Below are 22,749 nucleotides of genomic sequence, written 5' to 3'. Positions count from 1 at the left end.
CTGTACCTCTGGACCCTTTTCCTCACTGTAAATTCCAGAGACACAACCATTTTCCTCCTCAAACCGACCTTTTAAAGAGGAGTAGGGAGAGTGTCTGCTTTCTGTTAATCTTCGAACACAAGGGCATCGGGGAACCGGACACAGAAGAGGTATCAAAGCCATATATTCACAAAGATCACATGGAAGCGCATCCCATTCCAGCGGAGCAGCTAACAAGCAGCTACTGGACCCAGTGGAGCAGTTCCAGACTGCGCCCAGAGCGGGTGCGGCAAAAATCAAATCTCATCCGAGAGTGGCCTGGGAGGGGTCAGGACCCTCTCCAAACTGACATTTCTCAGCTCTGACTTTGAACAGTTCACTCTTTCTCCGCGCTCACACTGTTAACAGCCCAAAAGCAGGATCCTTCTGGGTTTCGGGTCCCAGTTGGATATCTCCATGTCCCAACTGCTCCCAAGGAAATGTGGCAGCAGCTCTCCGATTCTGCCCTTTAAAACCAGCAGCAAGTCATGCCGAGAACAAAAGAGGAAAATATCTGACCAGCAGCGTTTATGTTGTGACCTTTTAAGCCTTAACTCTAACTTACTGCCCTTAATTTTCCTATTCATTTAAAAAAAATTTTTTTTTTGGAGTAAGCTCAGGATGCTGACCTACTTGTATATACAGAGCCAGATTTTCCAGAATACAGAGAGGAGACTAACCAGGCAGTGAACAGTCTCCTTAGAGACTAGGCACACAGAGAAGAGCCAGGGAAACCATCGCCCAAACGTGCCATTTTCTCTCTGTGCCCCTTTCCGGCTGAACGCTGTCAGGAACTGGACGAGCAGGTGGAGACTTCCGGCAGGTGAGGCTGGAACACCTCAAGCCACCTCCTAGAGTCTCGTTTCTCATTGGCCAAACCCACAGCCTTTCTTCTCCCCACTAGGTATGAGTTCATGTTTTCTAGGAAGAACATGGTGCCAATTTACTCAGTTGGAGATAAATAAACGAAATCATCAGAACCTGGACTGTGGGCTGCAGTGACCTAATCTGACTTAGATAAAAGGAGGTAAAGGGTCACTCCCACACCCTGAATGACAGAGGCAGAAAGAAGGATCTCCTGAGTCACATTCTTACACACTGGAACCTGCTTTGGAAAAAAAAAAATGACCTAAGCCCATCCTTGCTGTTCATTTGGGAAGATTCAAACATTAAAACCAAAGATTATTTTTTATACTCAAAAGATGATTTTTTTATATAATATCTGTTAATCAGGAATATGCTGGGACCCAGATGGTACTTTATTTGTACAAAAATATTGATAAGATAAATATAAAACTTGATCCAAATACTAGAAATAGCTTTTACTGCCTTTTTTAAAATACTTGTAAGTACTACATGCGAAGACCTACTAGGTGTCAGGTGTCTGTCTCTTATCCCCCTAGAGGGATACCCCAGGTTAAACATACCTCGGTGGTATTGTTTACATTAAATCAATCAGCAAGAAAGCAGTTGCTACAAAAAAGATTAAATAAATCACCACACCCAGTGTATGTTTTAAATTACTTTGAGGTAAGTCCAGGCTACCCTGAGGGCAATCAAGCCCCCTTTGGGTCATAAAAGAATTATTTCTCATAGTGTAGTACAATTTTTATCCTGACCCTATGATGAGGTGGCACCCTTAGCACCAAATGCCCAGGCTTGGGGACCATATACACCTGTAAGAGAATCCAGCTTCCACCACTTGCGAGTTGGGAGTACTATGACATCTTATTTAACCTTTTTGTATACTTTATCTTCATCTATTAAATGGGAGGAAATAACACCTTTCCAGAAGAACTCAATGAAAGCTTATATGGGGTTAAAAAAAACCCAACACTCTGTTACAGTAGAATCTAAACTCAAAGAAAATCGGTCCCTTCTCACATCAAATGGTTAGAGGAGTAAGGTTATGTAGACTTCATTATAAATATCAGAGATGACTGATGTTTAACTGGTTGCTTCACTGCAATTCGTTTTTGACAGACTCTGCCAGCTGTCTGTCCAGCAGCTGCCCACTCCCCCCGCCCCGACTCCTTCCTGCCAGCAGGGCTCAACCTCGCCAGAGCCTAGAATTGGTAAGAGACTTAAGTAAAGGGTGGAACAGGGACTCAGAAGTAGGTGTGTAAGATCCCAGAGCTCATACTCATAGTCACACAGCGATCCTGGTAATTAACATTTAACAGTTAATGGTGAAATCAGGGGAGGGTCAAATCCCTGGGCTTTGGACAAGAGTGGCAGGATTTATTGCAGAAATGAAATTTCAGCTCAGCATTACAAATATCTGACTCACAGTCTTCTCCCTGCCAAAGACAGAAAAGGGCATCCATTCCCTCCCACTTGTTTCTTAGGCAGAATGATTTCATGTCTGTGGACTGAGCACCTGAAATAGATAGTTAAGAAATTCAAATGCATAATTATTCTACCAAGACAGTTCAATTCAAAAATTTGCTGGTTTTTAATATAAATTCTAAATTGTGATATTCAGATTACTCGGCCACAAAAAACGAAGGAAATAATGCCATTTGCAGCAACATCGATGGACCTCGGTATTATCATACTGAGTGGAGTAAGCCAGACAGAGAAAGACAAATATTACATGATATCATTTACATATGGAATCTGAAAAATATATAAGTGAACTTATCTACAAAACAGAAACAGACTCACAGACATAGAAAACAAACTTATGGTTGTCAAAGAGGGGTGAGGGGGAGGGGATAAATTAGCAGTAAGAGATTAACAGATACACACCACTATATATAAAACAGATAAACAACAAGGACCTACTGTAGAGCACAGGGAACTATACTGAATATTTTGTAAAAACCTATAATGGAAATGAATCAGAAAAATATATGTACATATAACTAAAATCACTTTGCTCTACAAACTCAAAATAACACAATATTATAAATTAAGCATACTTCAATCAAAAATAAATTGTGGTATTCAAAAGGCATTTCATATGCTTATAAATGTACTAATTTAGTATTCTGTTGTATTTTTAAATGGTTCAATAATATCTTCATAAAACATTTAAATATTCATAAAACATTTGGAAAGTGAATTTGAAGTCTCAGGGAGAAATTCATATTTGGACACAGTTAATTTGTTATCATAAATCCATATGAGCTTAAACGTGTTATCTTGTTGAAATATCAAAATTTCCTGGAAATAATGTATTCTAAAGATAAGCCACTCAAAAGCCACTAACCTTTAATATACACTTTAACATACTTCCCTTTTTATTGCAATTTGCTTTTAAGAAAATACTATCCAGAAATTATTTAATTCAATGAAGCAAAATGAATCAGAAACACATTTTTAAAATAACATCATTTTGTTGCCAGCCAGTTGCCTGAAGCTCAGAGATGAAGTCAGTCCTTACGCATTCTTAATCAATTTTATTTAATTTTCATAAATTTCCTAACGGCAGTACTTCAACAAGATGAGTTTAGTCCAGCACTACCTTCAATAGCAAAGTTCTGGACTAGAATACTTCACCCACTGCTTCTCCAATGTTCCTTAGCCACAGGAATCTAACTGTTCAATCTGTTCCAGTAGACAGCTGCAGTCACATTTTTGGTTTTGCATTAGACAATCTCTTCAATGCAGGGGACAAAATCAAAATAGGCTGTGTCCCTCCATAACTTTCCCGGGCTGGTTACTTTTATTTTATTTTATTTTTTTATTTTTTTAAATTGAAGTATATTTGACTTACAATATTATGTTAGTTTCTGGTGTATAGCATAGTGATTCCATTATACATACATAATATATATTCTTTTTCATATCCTTTTTTATTATACATAATTATAAGATATTGAATGTAGTTCCCTGTGCTATACAGTAGGATCTTACGATCCAGACATCCCACTCCTGGGCATATCCAGAGGGAACTCTAATTCAAAAAGATACATGCACCCCAATGTTTATAGCAGCACTATTTACAATAACTAAGACATGGAAGCAATCTAAATGTCCATCAACAGGTCACTGAATAAAGAAGACATGGAACACTCAGCCTTAAAAATGAATGAGATAATGTCATTTGCAGCAACATGGCAGGTTGCTGTTAAATGCTTCAAGAGCCCCATATACTGCCAAAGTCGTTAGCAAGTGGCAGTCCGCAGTTCCTCTTTGCTCACCACACTCACTTCCTTCTGATTTTCCTTCTCTGTAGCTGACATCCCTCTACTCTGATGTAAAGTTTCCTCTGAGTGTGTTTCCTGGGCCACCTGCACCATAATTACTCTGTTGGGGAGGAGACTGGTTGTTAACAAAAAACAGATTTCTAAGCCTCACCGAGTCAGAATTTCTGGGAAGGGTGCCCCTCGGATCTCTATTTTTATCAGGCAGCCCAAGAGATCTTTAGGCACAATGAAATGTGAGCCTCACTGCATTGGATAAAACTGCTCTAAGACAGTTACAAATAACCTCCTGGGTGCCTGACCTTGATCAGCCAAATAGCGCTACTTTAGAACAAACTCCTGCCTTGTTCTAAATGAAGTAGAGGTATTTCCTTTCTCCTCCCTCTTCCCTCACCTTGCAGCTAAACTATTAGTCTTCTGTCTTTTCTCTTAACATACCTTTATTCCATGGGACACATTTCTTTCAAGGCTTCAGTTAAGGCTTAACCTGAGCACTGTGTCTTCAGTCCACCCACTTCCACCAGGACATCCAACTGTGATTTCTCACTCAATAGTTCCAAGGCTAGATACATCTTTCCCACAAGGATTAGCTCCAAATAAATTCATTCATTCATTTATTTACTCAACATTATTTATGAAGCTCCTACTTCCTGCTAGGAACTCGTGAGCAAAGAGACAGCCAATATTGAGCTTACGAAACTTACCCTCTGCTGGGAGCAGAGGTACAAAGATACTAAACAATTATCTGCACAAATAGATCATTAAAACTATGGTAACTGCTACAAAGACAAAAATATAAGAAACAGAGAAAGTTAGGCATTTTTTGGCAAAAATACCTGAGGAGTGATGGTGTGTCCTCAGTGCATCAGGAGACATGGACTTGCTCTATTATGTGTGATGTTAACTTTGATCATTTGTTTTATGTCTGTCAAGTTTCTTCCCTATAAAAATGCTATTTTTTCTTTTGTAATTAAAAATATCTTACAGGGAGTTACTTTGAGAATACTCAAATATACTTTTGCCCACTCATTTTAGCATCCAAAGATGATTCTTACCTGAAGCAATTACTACTGTGGTGTTTGAAAATAGTAAATTTTCTGCTTCTAGTTTTCTTTCTATTTTTATTAGTTTAGTTGGAGTTTTTGGTTGAAGGTTGTTTAATTTTTGTACAAAATTTAAAAATTTCACACTGTCAAATGAATCTGTACTTTCTTTTATGGTAACTGGGTTTTTCATCATTCCTTAAAAGGTCTTCAAACTTACTGATGATAAAAAAATTTTTAAAAATAGGTCTACCAGTCTTTCCTTCCAGTAATTTTATGGTTAGATAATTTTGGGTAAGTATCTTTGATCTCTGTGGAATTTATTTCTACATAAGGAGTATGACAAGGATACAGTTTCTTTTTACCATCAGGCAAAATGGCCCCGAGTCTCTTCAGTTTTGCTTAGCTTCTTATTTAATTCTCAACTCTGCACAATGAGGTGATCTGCCCACTTAGTACTTAGGTACTTAGGCATTTAGTACATATTTATTCAATTGAAATAGTTTCTGTTAATCATACCTCAGTAAAGGTATTGGCAATTCAGAGAGGAGGCAAGTGTGCAATATGGGTGAGGTACCCCAGGACTGGACCGAGAGTGATTAAAAAAAATGTAGAAGGGTAAATGGCTATTGGGAGAAATTCTAAGAAAAAAACCCAGAACTGGGAAGTTAAGTGGCTAAACTGGGATACAGGAGAATAAGCAGGCAAAGATATTGTAAATGTTGGCATCTAAGGATGTGGAGATGGCAGTGCTCTGACTTCTCCCCCATCTCAGTGAATGTATCAACATCCAATCAATTACACAAAACCTGGCAAAACCTGGAAACAGCCACCCTGCATCTCCTCCGTCCCTCAACTCCCCATCCAATCTACCACTTACATCTGCAGAGTCACCTGCCAAAATAATGCCTGCAATCTGCATTTCCTCACCATCCTTCCTCACAGTACCCTAATCTGTCACCCTTTTCTCTGTCTGCATCACTAGAATAACCTTCTCATTGGTCTGTTTGTTTCCGTCATGCTCCCCTTTGTGTAATTCTACATGCAACAGGTATGCCATTCAGGTATTGTCATTCCTTCCCTTAAAACCCTTTAAGAGCTTTCCATTACTGTCAGTATCTTATACCCTTAATAGGTCCCACAAAACTGGGTCTGACCCAGCTGCCAACTCATCAGCCTTCTTTCGCACCCCCTCCTCTCCACACTGGCATCTTTTTGTCTCTAAGATGGTCTATGCAGATGTACCCCACCCTCATTTCACACTTCTACTTCTTCTGCATCTTACCAGAGCCAGGTTAAGCGTCTCTTCCTCAGGCAACATATTTTTGACCACATCCAGACAAAGTCACACTCCTAATCATGCATGCATGAAGAGATATCAGAAAAACCCAAATTGAGGGATTTTCTACAAAACAACTGGCCTGTGCTCTTAATAAGTGTCAAGATGATGAAATACAGAGAAAGACTGAGGGGCTGTTTCTGATTAAAAGCGACTATGGAGACATGACAGCCAACTGCAGTGTGTGATCCCGGACAGGATCCTGGACCAGAAGAAGGACACTGGTGAAATGTGGATAAAATCTGTAAATTAGACAGTGGTACTGTAATGATGTTAACTTCCTGCTTTTAATAACTACTGTGATTATGTAAGGTGTTACTATTTGGGGAAAATGAGTAAAGCACATACAGAAATTCTGTGTACTATTTTTGCAATTCTTTGGAAATTTGTAATTATTTTAAAATAAAATATTTTAGAATGTTTAATTAGTGTCTTTAAATCCCTTCAACAAGTAGGACAACAAAAGGAAAAACGTTTGCATCATATGCGACAGGTGTAATATCTACTACCTCTATATCTGCAGAACAGTAAGAAAGAGATGAAGAGCTGAATAAAAATGGGCCAGTGAAATGAACAAGTCATAAGAGAAATATAAGAAGCTAAGTAACACGTGGCAATGTTTAATTTCACTAGGAGATAAGAAACTATTAATTTGAACAGGTATTTTCATTTATTTGATTGATAGAATTCACACGACTGATCATACTCAATATCGATGAGAACTGGAGGAAAAATTGACAATTTATGTGTGGGGTGTGTGTGTGTGTGTGTGTGTGTGTGTGTATGTGTGTGTGTGTGATATGCATTCCTACTGAGAGAGCAATTCCAATTCTCAGATTTCCCCATAGTGCCCACTTTAGCAGCACAAATACTAAAATTGCAATGATACAGAGAAGATTAGTATGGCTCCTGAGCAAGATGACATGCAAATTCATGAAGCGTTCCATATTTTTTAAAATCTCTATGTTGTACACCTGAAACTAATCTATTCTAACAACTATACTTCACTTAAAACAAAAAGATTTTCCCATAGACTCTTCCGCCCAAATAACACATACACACACACACACACAGACACACACACACACACATACACACTCTCCCACTGCAGCATGGCTTAAAAATATTAAAATTTTGGAAATGGAAACAAGTAGCCATCCAAAAGGGGTTATTTGAAATGAAGAATCTCTATAGTAGATGAAACCGATAGAAAAGATTCACATCTATATGCACTGAACCAAGAAGTTGTCCAAGTTAAAGCATTAAGTTAAAAAAAAACACACACAGTTTGTAGAAGGACATGTAAAGCATGGCTCCACCCTTGCAGCACCAATGCATACGCATTTAAATGCACGTTGGTGTTTGCAAGCCAAAAGTCTGCACAGCGCACACTAGATTTTCCTCAGCTGCCCTCTCAAGAGGGGACTCGTGAAGGATTTCACGTTCAATTCATTCATTTCTGTACACTTTGTTACAAGTATGAATCACATCGTAATCAGAAAAATTATAAATTTTTTTTAAGCCTGTAGATGGTGAGGAGGTAGTTCCAGGTTGGAAGCCTAGCCCTGCCAGTTTCCAGATGGGTGGATTCTGAGCAACTACTCTCTCTGTTTGTTTCTCTGGTCTAAAATGAGAATAACTGTGCCCTCCTTGTCTCACGGTGTCATGAAGATAGTCGTAGTTGAAATGGTTATTCAAGGGCTTTCTAAACCCAGAGAGGCCCTCTGGCCAGATGACTGGCCTGGGTGGCCTTGGTGTTACACACCCTGACGTGCAGCTGCCGGAGAGAGCAGTTCACTGGGTACAGACCTTCAGGAACACAGAGCGGGGAACTCTTCTGTGTGGACCCTTCAGTCAGCCATGCAAATTCGAGGTCCCAAGGGCTCACCCCGTTCCCTTCTGCCTTTCTGGTGACAAATGAGACAGTGTTGCCCGCCTGATGCTTAATCCTCTGTTTTTGACCAAGTACTGTGTGTCCTTACACCTGAGCTAGGTTTGCGTCAGGCTAGGCCCCTGCTCAGAAAAGCAACTGGTAACCTAGTGCCTACCGGAAAAGGTCTGAACACCTTCTTGTGATTATAGGCTTTGTTTTCCATTGCACCCCAATCTGTAAGTCTCCCTCTACTTCACTGTTGGATCAAATTCCCCCTGCCCTATCTATCGCATCCCAACATCTATTTGGAAGGCAGTGCAACAATCTCTCTAAAAATTCTCACCAACTTTGTGTTTTTCTGATGTCATCCACCTAATAACAGGTATTAATGAGAAAATTAAACACAGGATAGGGTGCCACTATAAAAACTCCCAGGCAGCCTTCATGTATAGGTTATTACACAAAAATGTATATAGAATTCAGGAGGAATAAATGCGTGAAACTTGAAAACAAGAGGTAGGTAGAATTCCACGGTAGAGTGCATGCTTAGCATGCACAAGTTCCTGGGTTCAATCCCCAATACTGCCATTAAAAAAAGAGAAAGAGAGAGAGATAGAAAAAACTTAAAAACAGAAACACAAATGTGAATATAAAATTAGACTTAGTTCTTAAATAGGTTTTTCTCTAAATGTGCTTTCTTGACCACCTGCATCAGAATCCTCTGAAAAGGTTGTTAAAAGAAGGCTCCCAGGCCTTGCCCTAACTTACTAAAAAATTACCTATGGGGGTGGCATGGAGGTCATTTTGGTTTTTTGAGACCAGTTTGAGATGCACCTGCCGGAGCTACCTTTCTGAGTCTTTCAGTAACGTTACATTTGACAAAATAACCCTTACGCCATATGAATGTGGTCATCTCCATTTCCTTCAAATGCCATACTTTAATTTCTTGAGGTTTTCAATAATTGGACCAAAAAAGTCCCACGTCCACTAATGATTCCAAGTGATTTTTATCTTTTTTCCCCTTAAAGTAGTATATTGATGCTGTAAGCTGTTTCTCTGTCCCATTTTTACAAAAACACAATGTATGAAGGACTTTTTCCAGGCTTCTCTTTTCTAATCTCATTCCATCCACCACGTCTGATTGCTTCTCCTGGTGAAGAAAATTTACCTTGTGGAACAGTTTATAAACCAGCACTTCAAGGACAAAATAGATTGGAAAAAGAACTGGAATTAATCCACCAGAAGATGGAAGCATGAACCCACAGGCGTAAAGGCCTGTCCAGATAGCTTCTCAGTGGTCCAAATGCACATTTCCAGTGTTAAAGGACACGGTTCTAGCAACAGGATAAATAAAATTACGGGGTCCTGAGATGAGCTGAGTTTAACCATGATCGCCATTACTAACTGCAGGGTTTTTTATGCCTTTAATTAAAAGGTGCACAGTTGAATATTGCCCTAGCCATTCAAGTTTGAAATGAGACACCCTCAAAAAAGACCCACACTGGAGTTTCCCTCTGAGAACCGGCAAAGGTAAAAGGGCAGGCAGTGTTCACCTGGAGGCTGGAAGGGTTAAAAATGAGTCATCCTTGGCCTCCTGTTTCCAAATAACCCAGAATCAAATCAAGTCAAACAATTAAAATGAGTAATTTGTGACGGGGTCCCTGAGTAACTGTCTCTTGTATGAGCCTGTGCTGAATCTTTGGTTCAGTTACTGTGACACCACAGAAACATAAGTAGAGCGAAAGTTTAAGAGCACCAAATTTAAAAAAAAAAAACAGATTCACCAAAACTCAAATTCTTTCATCCTTAATCAAGTTTAAACTCACAAAATTTTAAAATAATTCCTTTAAAAGAAACTCTAGTTAAATAATTACGTATAATTTACACAAGAGGGTAAAACAAACAATGCAGACTATATTTTTAAAGATGAGATTTAAAAAATGTTCCTCAGCTAAATAGTACTCATGAACCTTATACAAGCCCAAGAAAAGCTTTTCTCTCCTTAGAAAAAACAATACTAGTTGCAGATTTCTGAAAATTATTTATGAGAAAAAAGAATTATAAGGACTAACGTAATGGTGAAATATTGAAATCAGTGATGGCATATTCCTGCCTAAACAAATTGTGGAGGAATTTAGAATTTTTTATTTTGTTGCTACAGCAGTCTTCGTATCTATAATTAAAGTCTGGCTTCTTTTTTTTTTAATTGAAGTATAGTTGAAATACAATATGAATTTTGTTGTAGGTCCAATAATAAAAAAAACTAGCCTCATAATTAGACATAATTATTTCAACAAGTCAAAGAACAGCTAAAATTTACTCTGCTTTTACTCTATAAAGTATTCTGAATAAAAATGGTTATGAAATGTCATAACTTCACTGTGGCTCATGAATGGGAGATAATATGAGACTCTGGGAGTATGGACAAAGGTGGATGGCTTAGAAGTTTTTCAGAATACTGATATGTATCCAATAATAAAATGTAAACATACTCATTTGCAACATCTCTCCTTATCCAGAGATTCTTTATATATAATGCAAATGTCTCCCTAATATAACATATTATATAGTATAATATGTATTACATATAACATAAAGTACAACATATACATTGTATATAATGAATACATTATATTATAAATACACTACATACACTGTATAAAAAGTATATATTACATAGTTAAATAGTATTACATTATACATTTTATGTATATAACATATATATTATGCATTATATTAGGGAGACATATTCTCTCGCCTCCAGCAAAGGAATCACTAGGTATAAGGAGAGCTACCACAAATGAATATAATATTATTGCATATGTCAAGTGTTAGGCAAAAACAAAACAAATCCTATTTTTAAATCATATGTGAAAACACAAATTGGAACACTTCCTAATAAAGAAGTTAATAAAAAAAACACCATTTACAAAATACCAAAACATCAAGGAAAAAATAACAAAAATTTTGTACAACAATCTGGGTACTAACTCTATGTAGGAGATGACAAATCCTAGAATAGAAATGATTAGGGTCCCAGATCTCCATGAGGACAATCCTCACTTTTCTTGTTCCAATCAGTGTCCCTAGCACTGGGATATACACAAGTTAGGAAAACAGACTTTGGAGCTGGATTGTCTGTGTTCGACACTCAGCTCTACCACTGCATCCTAGCCTCTGACCCTCAGTAATTTACCTAGCCTCTTCCTGCCTCAATTTTTTAAAATAGTACCTTTGCATAAGATTGTTTCATAAATTAGTAACAATAAACAATAACAAACACATATAGCAATTAATCTTGTTAGCACTTCTCAGCACTTTTCTTTTATATCTTTTTATTCATTTAATCCTCCTCAAAACCTCATGAAATAGAAACTAACATCCCCATTGAAAGATGAAGAAACTGAGGTTCAGAGAAGTTAGGACCTTACCCAAGGACACACAGCTTGTAAATGGCAAAAAGAATTCATGTTCCTAACCACTCCATCATCCTTGAGATAACATATAAGGGGAGTACTGTGCCTGGCATATAGCACATATTTAATACCTAATATTTATTAATAAGTATTTGTCAAATGTTTGCAAGATTCTGAGGTTACACCAGGGCTCGGGAGAGAAGAATGCTGTAATCAGCTGGTGGTGCGCTCCCCAGATGTGGATTATTGGCGTGGTCACACTGTTCCCCAGGTTTACTATTCCTCTTCCACATAAAACAAAAAATCTTGATGTCTGTCTGAAGGTTTCCCATCTTAATCTCAGTGTTGCTAGGATCTTACATCAAGCTGTCATTATCTGACACCAGATTCCTACCTCCAGTCTCTCCTACTAATCTATCCCCTAACCACCTGCCAAAGTGCTTTTCCAAAAAGGTGCTTTCATCACTTACTCCTTTCAGGAAACTGCTTTGAATTGGCTACTCACTGAAACCAAAATTCCACCCCATTGCGTTCAAGGGCCTCAATCAGACATGGAAGAAACATGCCTTTAACTCTAGTTCAAGTGATCAGGTGCCTGCTTATCAAATGAATACTTGATAAGAATGGCCGTGCTTCATTACACAGAGAATAGCAGTGTTTGTGTTACTTCAACACAGTGATAAGCAATTTTTAAATTTTATTTATTTATTTTGGACACAGCCCAATAGAAAAAAATTTAAATGTTTAAGGATCTTATTTGATTTTTATTCAGAATGAAACAAGCTTGACTAGAGCACAAAAAGGGAAGAATATCAGAAAGAAAATGTGCATTATTACTATACACTATAATGTTAATGTCTAGGCAAATTTAGTCAGCTTTCGAATCTTCCATCCTGAAATTAGATCATGAATCATAATGTAAACTTCTAATGACTGTGGATGGAAAGTTAGAACTATCAAAAAAAAAAAAAAAAAAAAAAAAAAAAGGAAGACATCACACGTAAATCAATGAAGTTAGAACACCCTCTTACACCATACACAAAAATAAACTCAAAATGGCTTAAAGACTTAAATATAAGACAGGACACCATAAATCTCCTAGAAGAAAACATACGCAAAACATTCTCTGACATAAATCACAGCAATGTTTTCTTAGGTGTTTCCCAAGGCAAAAGAAATAAAAGCAAAAATAAACAAATGGGACCTAACCAAACTTAAAAGCTTTTACACAGTAAAGGAAATATTAAACAAAATGAAAAAACAACCTACAGAATGGGAGAAAATATTTGTAAATGATGCAACCAACAAGGGCTTACTTTCCAAAATATACAAACAGCTCATACAGCTCAATATTAAAAAAAAAAAACCCAATCAAAAAATGGGCAGAAGACCTAAATAGATATTTCTCCAAATAAAATACACAGATGGCCAAACAGCACATAAAAGATGCTCAACATTACTATTAGAAAAATGCAAGTCAAAACTATAAGGAGGTATCAACTCACACCAGTCAGAATGGCCATTACCAAAAGTCTACAAATAATAAATACTGAAGAGGGTGTGGAGAAAAGGCAACCCTCCTACATTGCTGGTGGGAATATAATTTGGTGCAGCCAGTATGAAGAACTAAAAACTATGGAGAACAGTATGAGTTCCTTAAAAAGCTAAAAACAGAGTTACCAGATGATCCAGCAATCCCACTCCTGGGCATATATCAAGAGTAGACTCTAGTTTGAAAAGATACATGCACTCCAATGTTCATAGCAGCACTATGTACAATAGCCAAGTCGTGGAAGCAACCTAAATGTCCATCAATGGATGAATGGATAAAGAAGATGTAGTATATTTATAATGTATACATACAATGGCATACTATTCAGCCATAAAAAAGAATCAAATAAAGTCATTTGTAGCAACATGGATGGACCTGAAGATGATCATACTAAGTGAAGTAAGTCAGACAGAGAAAGACAAATATCATATGATATCACTTATATGTGGAATCTACAAACACAATACAAATGAACTTACTTACAGAACAGAAATAGACTCACAGACATAGAAAATAAAATGATAGTTACCAAAGGGGAAAGAGAAGGAAGGATAAATTAGGAGTTTAGGATTAGCATATATAAACTACTATATATAAAATAGAGAAACAGCAAGGACCTACTGTAAGCACAGGGAACTATATTCAGTATCTTATAATAAATAATAATAGAAAAGAATCTGAAAAAGAATATATATATATATATATGTAACTGAATCATTTTGCTGTATACCAGAAACTAACACAACATTGTAAAACAACTATACTTCAATTAAAAAAAAAAGACATAACACCCTTTATATTCAAGATCATGCAATGCACCCATTGCCAAGAGTAACTTGAAAGGCTAACTAGAGCATATCAAATACTAATCACCAGTGCTTATAACAAGAGGCTGCTTTTAATAAACACAAGTTACTACATAATCACCAGTCTGAATTAATGTCTGTAAGCCAACCACATCAATGGACCAACATAACATGGATTTACTTTAAAATTTAGTAAGAAAATCAAAGGTATGCTTTGAAGACTTTACAATCTGCCAAATGTTTAATTGGCTTTTCCACTAAGCATGAGGAGATGCAGGATTGTACTAGAAGTTCATCTGATTTGCTTAGAAATGCAACTAACTTCTGACAAAAGGCACATCCAGATGTAGCTCCATCCAGATCATTCCTGAGTTGACATCAACATTCTGATGTCAACTCAGGATTTCTAAATGTACACTCAACACATCCAACTGAACAATTCACATGTTCACAGAGCTGAAATAAGCAAGTCAGTAAGTACCAGTCCAGTGGTTTGTTTTGTTTTGGAGGGATTGTTATTATTCCTTTAGATGAGGAAATTGATCTTAGTTCATATATCATTTGCGTTCAGTGTAATGAAATGTTGGATGATTCACATGAAGTTACGGCTAAAAACAATCGATAGTAGAAGAGGTGATGTAGTAAAGGTAAGAAAATTCTAGAAGTGGTATTCATTTAACAAATATTTATGGTGCAGCTAAGATTCATGAGCCTTCTGGGACAGAAAGCTCTCATATTTTCAGAGATGACCATGAATCGTTTCTTGCAGTTTCAGTTGAAGTTACTTATACTTCTTTCACAGGACTGAGAAAAAAATGCTAGGATTAGATAGAATCACAAATCCAATGGTTTAAAATGTGTCCAATTGGTAAGTGTATCATCCAGGAAGGCACCTGGCATTTCATGGGCAGCACTTGGTATTTTTTCTTCCTCTCCCACCTTGAGCAAAAATCACCAGGCTTTTCTTCTCTGTAAAATTCAACCTCACTCCCTGGATTGTAGTTGTAAGTAGGCTTAGGAAGAAGGAGTCCATGAAGGAGGAAAGTGATCTAACGGTGTTTAGTTAAGTCCTGCGTGCTGAAAGTAAATAGAGGTAACTATTATTGACAATTCTTTATTGTTATCAGTCCTTCTCAGAAGCCAACCCCAGAAACAGTCTCCTCTCCAGGAGCAAATCTCTCTGTTTGAAGACACTCTTGGGACAATGATGCTCCCATTTCTCCCTCCAAGCCTCTCACAGGCTATGAGTCCTATGAAACACAGCAAAAGGATGCAAGAAACTGGCCCAAAAGACCGAACTATGGGCAACGGACTAGTACTCTCTACCAGCTGATTTAAAGGATGCTTGTTGTACAAAAGAGTATAAGAAAACAAGTTTCTTCTTAAAATTCCCAAGAACCAGCTGACACGTAAATTACAGTTGGAGTGGTATATTCAAGGGCAGATTCCACAGAGGCAAGCAATTTGCTGTATACATGCTTGAACAGAAAACAAGCAGCCAGTTCATTTTCCAGGGAGATTCCAGTAAAATTTCATACCTTTGAAAGAAGAAGCTGTAATGGAGCAAATAGTAAACAAGAGGAGCCTATTTCTCAAAGGCATTAACTCCATATTAAAAAGAAACATACAGATATTTACAGCGTAGCTGCAAAATGCCTACCCTAATAGAGTCACAGAGCAACATTTCTGAAGTTCAGTTTAGCATCCATTCTACAAACACAAGACTGCCAATTGAAACAAGGTCTGCAAAAACACAGAACACAGTGGCTTAATCTCTGTGTAAAACAACCATAGAAAACTACCTCCCCAAAACTTGAAACATTCCTGTTTCAAGCATTCAGGTGTAATTCATCTGCTAGGACCAATCTGCCATATTGACCTTGACAGGGCCTTGAATCATGAGATCATAGATCAGCATCCTGGTGATATCCATTATAAATCTGAAATGCCTTAAAACCTAGGACTTATTTCATTCTGGGTGATTAGCAGGATGTGTGGAAAGCAGTGTGCTCCCTGGAGCTTACTTTGAAAGATTTCTGTTTTACTTACTACCAAACACAGGTTTCCAGAAAGCCACAACCACGCCATGCAAACACTTAAGATTTTTTTTTTCAATCCTTCCGATCACGTTCTGTTTCCTGAATTACTTATTATTTATTTATTTTTGAATTTCAGTAATTACAGCACCTTAGGCTCCTGGCTATCAGTGGTGTGGGTTGTTTCAGAAAGTTCTGGAAGATTGTGTTTTGGTGACATTCCACTTCTTTGTACATTTCAGTAAAGGCTCTCAGTTAAGGCTTACAAATTATTCAGGTGAAGGAAAATGTCTTAAGAGTGGCTCTTAAACAGCGTAACAGTAAGCATCATCTAGAAACGCATGACACATGTCCTAGAGGGACGCCTGTTTTTCCGCCCCTTGCCCCTTCTTTCCCCACATCACGCACCCCCAAAGACCGGACGGTGTGTTCTCTGAAAGCCGACACCATCTCCGAGGCCACATTCCAAGTCCGAACCAGAAACACACGCGTGTAGATAGATCCCGGCCAGCGTCCCGCCCTACCCTCAGGAGCCACAGCTTCCAGCCTTCCCCAGCAAGGTGGAACTAACCCCCGGGGGCCCGCTGTGGGGCGGACAGAGGCGGCGCAGGCGGAGGCAGCCGATCGCAGGACTGGCAGGGAGGAAGTGAGCAGCCAGCAAAGTGCATTTTTTGCCCGCCGAGCAAGCCCAGGCACGGATGGACGTCGCCAGCGGAAGAGGGGCCGGCGTGCACACTCGCGCGTGCCAGTGCGCGCACAGACACAGACACAGACACAGACACAGACACAGACACACACACACACACACACACACACACTCTCTCTCTCTCTCACGCGCGCGGGCGCCTACTCACCAGCAGCCCCTGATGTCCGGGGCCCGCGTGGGACGGCGACTGCAGAGGCTGTCCCCGCGCCTGCCGTGTGGCCTTGGCATCCGTCTGGCCGCCGCGGTGGCTTTTGCTAGAAGGCACTGCAGCCGGGTGATAAGGCACCCGGCGAGCAGGCGCCCGCTGGCTTCCCTCGGCCGACCCTCCTCCGCTTCTCTGCCGACCGATGGAGCTTTGCTAGTTCCACTCGCTCGGGCTCCGTGCGTTCCTCTCCTCCTCCTCCTCCTCCCCTTCGCTGCCGTGGCTCCCCGGCGCCCGGGACGAAGAGCTCCCGCGAAAACCCACGCGCAGGCCTGGCGATCCTGAGCCTGCAGCAGCCTTCCCTGCTGCCACCGCCGCCGCCGCCGCACGAAAACAAACTATCGCTGCGATGGTCCCGGCCGCCCCGGCCCCGGCCCCTGGGTGCCGCCTCCGCCCCTGCCTCCGCCCCCTCCTCCTCCGCCGCGGCCGCGGCCTCCCAGGTTCCTCGCGAAAAGCTCGCGGGTGGAAGCGGGTCCACGCGGCTGACCTAGAGCGAGTATGAAACGACTGGGTGCGACTCTCATCTGAAGCCCTGCACGCCCTTCCTCAGCCCAGAACCACGCGGACTTTCGTTTTCTCCACCATCGATTTCACTGAGGTGGACCAGAGTGGGTGCCTATTGAGACTGCAGTGTACACGTGCCTGGATTGGGCCGTGGACTCTCATCGGAGTCGGAGGCAGGATAGGGTTTTGGTGACAATCCCGCTGATACCTCTCATTAGGAAATCCACCTTGAGATTTATGCATAACCCACCGCCACCATGAAACACGTTAGTCCTCTTCCCCTCTCCCCACTTCGTGCACTTGGGGAATGCAAGCTATTATGATATCATCTGGATATTGTATTATTACATTATTATCATGTGTAGTGTTTTTTAATATGGTCCCGGCACTGAGCCAGGCACTCTATACGTGAAATCTTATTTCATCCTTTCTGCAGCTTTATAAAAGGTACTCTTACTTTCCCTATCACTGAGAGACGGAGGAGCAAGGTAATTTGTCCCAGGTTACTCACCTAGAACGTTGTGGAAGTTAAGATTTAAATTCTGAAAAGACACCAAAAGCTATTCTTATTGGCTTATAAATCTATGGATATACAAACACTGCTACTGCTGGATGAAACACACTTTGTCACTTTTTCTGAGTTTGGTTGGGAGGTTACTTCCCAGAGAGGGAAGTTATCACAGAGAGGGGTAATGGAGTATGGGCTTTTTCTAATTAAACGTCTAGCTGAGACTCTGCCACCAACTGAGCTATTCGGCCTCAGGCGTTTCACCTTCTTAGGCCTCATCTCCCTGCACTGGTTTTTGAAATGAAGTGGTCTGATTATTGGAGAGAGCCTGCAGCCTTGATTTAAAAACAAACAAACAAACAAACAAACAAACAAACAAAAAAAAACAATGGTGCCATTGCTTTTTTCTAATTTTGAATTTGGGTCTATATTTTAAAATCAGGACATTTTACAAAAATTTAGATTTGGGGCATGTTCTGGAAAATTGGAAGAACTGGCAACCTTTGGTTCATGGTGGGTTCTAGCAATTATCAGCTGGAATGAAGCAGGTGTATCCTTTAGCATCCTGGGGAGATGCTCCTCAGTTTTCCATAGTCCCCACCACTCCCATACGTCCCACCTGCTGACATTGAGAATATGGCAGATAAGTGAGTTTCTAGTTCTGAACCAGATAATCTCATAACCTACTAGATAGTCAAAAATTCAGTGATAATTAAGATTAATTCAGATTCCTAAAAAGTATCATGAAGCAACGAATTCCAGATAAATATTTATAGTGGTCCTTGATCATGGTCTTGCTGCCTAGAACCCAAAGTCTTATAAAAGCCAAAATGGTTCAGTACTCACTGTCTCCACCCTCTAGCAGCTAGAGCACCATCATGTGACCTAAGTTCAGCCCATCAAAGGCTGCCACCCAATCTCTGAATCTGGAGTCTGGTTCAAAGAAGAAAAGACATTTTAGAAATAATTCCAATATCTGTGAAGTGGCTTTTGTGCCCATAGGCAGCAGTGTCAGAGGTGAGAGGTGGGACTACCCAATGGCAGTACCTGTGGTGTCCTAAGTGGGCTGTTTGGGTGGTGTGAGCTTTCTGCTCCAGCTACCTACCGAACTACCCTGCCTGTTTGATGAGCCTGATTCCCCAGCCTTCCTTTTTCTTTGATATGCTACCTAATGGCCTTTCAAGACATTTGTCTTCTATTTAAGTTAACCAGAACTGATTGCAGTGTATGTCATGAGAACTCTGACATCGTGACATTGGATTGATCCAACTTCTGCCTCCCTTTCATTAACTGAATTAATGAAAAGTGGGCACAGGTATACTTAGACAACTTTTGTCTTAGAGAATTTTAAAGTGTTCTCTAATTTTGCTTGCACTTATAAAGATTCTATTTCAATATTAATCTCCAAATGCATACTTTTTAAGATAGGACTTTTTTTGTCTTTACCAATTATATTCACAAAGATTGTGTCGAAATTAAAGTTGCCCTCCATACTGGTGAGAATGCAATGAAAGGAGGCCCTCATCTGGTGGTGGAATTTTAATACACTTCCAGGAAAAGGAATTTGTCAGTATGTTCACAGAAGCAGTAAAATATACATGTCCCTTTACTCCCAGCAATTCCACCCCCAGGAAATAATTTTTCTGAAGAAAATGTGAGGAAAAAAATTTTTCCTTTGAAATATTTATCACCAACTTTGGACACTAAAGTAATGTGTACGATGAGTTTTAAATAACATTGAAGCTGCTTATGATACAATGTTAAATAAATAAGAAGGATACAAAACTGCATATACATATCATCTCAAGTACATGAAAACACAGGAAAAAATCTAGGAGACTGTATGAAAATTACTTCCTAGAGATTAGTTATGGGCAGTTATAATTGCTGTCTTTATATTTCACTATAATTTAAAATTTCTATAATGGGAATGCTTTCATTTTATTTAGGAAAAAAAAATGTTTAATAGTTAAAAATTGAACACTATTGGTAGCCAGAAAAATATAAAGTAGTATCCATCACAGTGCCTCACTCATAATAGGTGCAGAATAAATGTTTGGGGAAAGGACAAAGGTGGGAATAAAGAAGGGAGGGAGGGAGGAAGGGAGGTCACACTATTTCACAAAGAAGAGTGATGAATTAAGGGATTGGGACTCCCCTGTCATTTGCTTAGTTGATAGCATATATAGAAACAAGACATTACATTCTAAATTCTTTATTAAGTTATGCTGCATTTGAGAATTTCCCAACTGTGACAAGTGACAAAACATCAAGACCTTTCTCACTGGATGAGTACCAGGGAGTCAGCACTCAGCGTTTTTCCTGTCCTACAACATTGGAGATAGGGTCTGTTCTGAGAAACTGGATGAGCACAGGTTGTTGGTAACCTGGACACAGAGGCAACCCCTTGTCTCTGATTGGCCGGAGGTCTGCCACTCTCACTGGGGCACCCACAAGTCCATGAGTGTGGCGTTGTCTGGATTCTCCCCATCTGTAGACGTCCTAGTAGGATCTTATTTGTTGGAACTGGCAGTACAAGGAGAAAGTGGGCAGGGTTGAATTTACATTAATAGAGAAACCAAAATTGCATTTGCGTACTCCTGTAATTGTTTGGTGTGTGCACATAAAATGGTGGTCCCTGGGGTAATAACCAACCTCACTGGAGGTCCTTGCTGAGACCAGATGGATGGACTGGACTCCTGGTTCTTTGTTTCACAGATTTACAATTTCCTGGCTCTGGGTCATCCTTAAAGTCAAGGAAAAGAAAGACTTAAAATATCCAACTGATTCTATTGGAAGAAAACTTCATCTCAGAGATTATGTACTTAAGCCTGTACTGAGCATGTACTTCAGAAACGATTACATTCTTAAAAACATGTATTCTTAAAACTCTAGGGTGTGCTATTGTTTATGCCAGTGGTTCTCAAAGTATGGAAGTGACCCTTGAAATCTTTTCAGGCAGTCAAAGCTACCCAGTTTGTTCAGCAAGGTCAAAACTATTTTCGTGAAAACACAAATCCATTCTTTGACTTTTTCGCCCTCATTCTCTCATGAGTTGGCAGCGGAGTTTTCCAGAGCTACATGTATGTGTCACCACATCTAGAATGCAGGCGCAGATAGGAAAAGCCAGTTATCGCCTACAAAGCTACATGTGAATGAAGGAGGTTTGTAATAATAGAAGACAGTGCCAATTTTCTCACTAATTTTTGTTTTGTGTGGGAAAAATAGCATTGTACTGTCATGAAAATGAGATATTTAATTTAACATGTAATCAATTTATTATTTTTAATAAGTTGATATTATTTTAAATGCTTCCATTTTATTTTCTAATATAGTAAAAAAAAAAAAAAAAAAAGGATAGATATCACTCATGTAAATGAAAGCTCTTTAGGGTCCTTGATAGTTTTTAAGATTGTCTGAGTGTGGAGAGTCCTGAGGCCACAAAGTTTGCAAACCACTGGTCTATGCTATTAAGGAGCTAATAAATTTTGAATAACCTATTTTTCCCTCAGACCTGGTTTGAGGAATATCATAACCATGGCAACTAGCCTGTATCAGTAAATGCAGGAAGCAACTGCTCCAAAAATGGAAACCGCAGGCACGTTTGACTTTTTCCACTCAGGAGATTTATTTTGGTGCTCTCTTCCTGTTAGTGAGGCTTCGAGAATTTCATGTCCACTGTGTCCATTTCATGTCCAATTTCATATCCAGGACACTAGATACTGGATGAGGTTTCAGAATTCCTGGAACCTTGTCCTCTCTGACCATTTACCACTGCCCTGGGCCTCGTCCCTCTGAGCCTAGCTTTTTCCATCAGAAACAGGAGAATGATGGCTCTAGACAGCTCTTGAAGTAGTTGTGAAGCTGATGATCATCAAAGCATATTTGAAATGAAAATGTGCTTTGCAGATATAAGGCTTACTAAACAGTTCATCATACAGGCAGACATTGGCTGAAAATGTAAATTCTCTCCTCGGCTGATATGGTCTGATCTCTTGAATTTAGGAGCAGAAGATTTTGATAAACGTGGAACAAATATTACTAGTGTTTGGAGCAATATGTTTTTTTCTTAAAGAGCTTCTCTTTGGGCTTGTTTACAGATACAAAGGATGTGTGTGAAGGACAGAAAGGTGGAGGGAGAGAGAGAGGGGAGGTGGTAGAAAACATCTGACCCTCACTGTCAAAACATATCCTGAAACAGTCTCATGGCTCCTAGGACTCCTTCAGTGCGCTAGCAATCCCTCCGTGGTAAGCTTTGACTGTTATTTAACAGCTATTCAGTAGGTTGGAGCAGAAAAAGTATAAAACACACAAGAGGGCATTATATTTGTTATTTAAATTTAGAATTTCCTTGGTCAACAGGAAAAGAATATCTTCCATTTATAGGAAAAAACGGGCCCGCAGAAGTTTTTACTGGAGTGAATGGTACCATCTGAAAACATAACTCTTAAATTTGTCTGTGACTGTATAAGCAAAGACATGACCTTTTCCAAGGACGAATAGTAAAAATAGCAGATCCCTAAATACACATTCAGGCATGTGCTGCTTGCTGGGCTTAACGCTCAGGCTCGTAATACAGATAACACTTCTGTCTT

At 39.4% G+C, this 22,749-nt stretch overlaps 1 protein-coding gene and 1 non-coding gene across 5 annotated transcripts in view; one reads left to right on the top strand and one right to left on the bottom strand.

The window, feature by feature from the left end:
• Positions 1 to 17,505, bottom strand: part of STAMBPL1 (STAM binding protein like 1) — a 58,431-nt gene extending 40,926 nt beyond the window's left edge. For 2 of the 4 annotated variants that reach the window (XM_064488191.1, XM_064488190.1), the window contains exon 1: positions 15,138 to 15,156. The gene's annotated coding sequence lies outside the window, so the exon portion shown is untranslated. Of the gene's footprint in view, positions 1 to 15,137; positions 15,157 to 16,642; positions 16,800 to 17,088 lie in introns of those variants that run through there. The other 2 variants (XM_031461354.2, XM_031461355.2) reach the window with 2 other exon arrangements.
• LOC116156175 (U6 spliceosomal RNA) lies at positions 7,399 to 7,504 on the top strand. The gene has a single exon (XR_004140020.2). It is a non-coding gene; the product is annotated as a U6 spliceosomal RNA (small nuclear RNA).
• Positions 17,506 to 22,749: the final 5,244 nt, after the last annotated feature.

Source organism: Camelus dromedarius, chromosome 8 (genome assembly GCF_036321535.1).
Source record: "Camelus dromedarius isolate mCamDro1 chromosome 8, mCamDro1.pat, whole genome shotgun sequence".
In the NCBI taxonomy this organism is placed as follows: Eukaryota; Metazoa; Chordata; class Mammalia; order Artiodactyla; family Camelidae; genus Camelus; species Camelus dromedarius.
Note: the sequence above shows the minus strand (reverse complement) of the source record. Positions and strands in the feature narration are given on the sequence as shown.